At 35.9% G+C, this 2,057-nt stretch overlaps 1 protein-coding gene across 2 annotated transcripts in view; it reads right to left on the bottom strand.

Moving 5' to 3' along the window:
* Nucleotides 1–684, bottom strand: part of otud7a (OTU deubiquitinase 7A) — a 50,327-nt gene extending 49,643 nt beyond the window's left edge. For both annotated transcript variants that reach the window (XM_014003611.1, XM_014003612.1), the window contains exon 1: nt 520–684. The gene's annotated coding sequence lies outside the window, so the exon portion shown is untranslated. The remainder of the gene's footprint in view (nt 1–519) is intronic.
* Nucleotides 685–2,057: the final 1,373 nt, after the last annotated feature.

Below are 2,057 nucleotides of genomic sequence, written 5' to 3'. Positions count from 1 at the left end.
CACACACACACACACACACACACACACACACACACACACACAATATATATATGCTCAAATCATATTCTGATCACTCTGATTACACTTTATGTCTGCACCAGTAATAACTAAGCTTTTTAGGCTTTTTGTATGTGCTACTACCCCTACATGTTCTGTATTATTTATTTAGGCTATATGTTGCTACTGTATGGTCCTACATCTGTGACTAAGCATACATGTTTAAAGCATTTCACTCCAACAGTCCGGTAAATATCCCATCCCAACCCGTCGATGAGGTTACATCTGGGGCCTTGGATTGTTTGCCTTCGCCCTGAAATAACGGTAATCGCGCGGAACCTGAAGTTGAACGCATCGAGGCACGTACACGAATAAAAGGCAGGTGCACCTTCTTTCTGCAGAGGCAGCCTTTTGTGTTCACACTGTCTCAAATGAGCCGCGAATAATAACAGTTCATGGAGAAAACAAATGGCACCAGGGAGGAAATAAGAAAGGACAAACGAAAAGCGCTCAGCCTCTTACCGTGGCGATTTCAGTCATTGCTCCCCATCATTACGTTTTCATCCAGACCTCTGACGTACCGTTTATTCCTACCAGGCTGTCTCACTCCCTCGCCTCTTATGTCATGTTTCTCCGCTGCTGCAGCAGAACGAAGCCACGCCTCCTCCGCAAACGTCGTGACGTCAACGCCCCGGACACTTCCTATGAGGCGCCGCCAGAGGGCGCAGTCATAAAAAAAAGTACCACCTTGTGTTGTATGAATCAATGCTCAAGTAAAATAAATGATCATTGATGTTTGAAAGCCTGTGGGTTCTCTTACCCGATATAAAGCTGCCAGACTGAACGTGTTGTAAACTGGACCCACGTCTCTCCAAACTTAAGATTATTTTAGACATTAAATGTTTTTCCCTCACTCATTTTCCCTCAGTTTTGTTTAATATTTCCTTTTGGAAGAGTGTGTTTCTTGATCCTAACATGAATCCCAAGCATCTGAAATGTGTTTTTCCTTTGACTCTTTGACAAAATAAAATAAAATAAAATAAAAATCTGAAAAACAATTTATTCTAAAACAATAAGAAAATCAATTGTAGAGTTTTTTCTATTTTCTACAAAAAATTTAAAAAATATGAGTTCTGGATTTCTATAGTAAAAGGAAAAGTTTTAACCATTCTTAGTTTATTTATTTCCAAAGGCCTTTACCTTTCAAATCCTTTTTTCCTTTAGAAGGCATTTCAATTATCCTTAATTTGCTGTCAAGTCTTTGGACCTAACAATGACTTTACAACAAATGAAAAGTGTCTCAATGTCTTTTCACATGTGGAAAATATGTTAATTTTGAAAAATAAAAATGTGTTTTGCTGTTAACATGTTATTTTGAAACATTTCAACTTGCTGATGGAATTTCATGTTATTTTTTTCCTATAAATTAAACATGCACTGTTGCTAAATTTGAAGCCAATAATCACCTTGTTGGTATTAAAATACTGATTAACTTGACTTTTCATAGCTACTATTCAGAAATTTAACTGAAGTAATTAAAACAAAATCTGTTTTGTGTCAGGTTTTGTGAAATTCATGAACTAAAAATTATTGAAAAAAAAAACTACCAAATTATGAGAAAAAAATAGAAAGAAAGAAAAAAACACTTTCTATATAATGAGCTCTGAATGAAAGCCAGAGAACTAAAACTGAGTTATTAAAGCTAAAATAAGTGAACAAAGGTAAAAAAGCTAAATGTCATCAAGCTAAAAGCAGCAGAATACTGGCTGAAAGCTGTACAATGCTAAATGTTGCAAAAAGTAAGAATTAACAGTCTTGAAAATGTGTGGCCAAAAGTATCAAAATGTTAGCTGAAAGTATCAAAAGCCTGGCTAAAAGCTAATATAGCAAAAGCCAAAGTGTCAAAAGTAGGTAAATGCTTTTTCAAGGCTAGCCTAAAGGATAGCTGAAAGCTAAAACAGCAAAAGCATAGCTAAAAGTATCAAAACGCTAGCTGACAGCCGCAGCATGCATGGTAGCTAAAAGCTAAAATAGCAAAAGGCTATCTAAAAGCTAAAATA

The sequence above is a fragment of the Austrofundulus limnaeus genome, unplaced genomic scaffold (assembly GCF_001266775.1).
Source record: "Austrofundulus limnaeus strain Quisiro unplaced genomic scaffold, Austrofundulus_limnaeus-1.0 Scaffold19, whole genome shotgun sequence".
NCBI lineage: Eukaryota > Metazoa > Chordata > Actinopteri > Cyprinodontiformes > Rivulidae > Austrofundulus > Austrofundulus limnaeus.
This window is presented reverse-complemented; position numbering and strand designations above follow the sequence as displayed.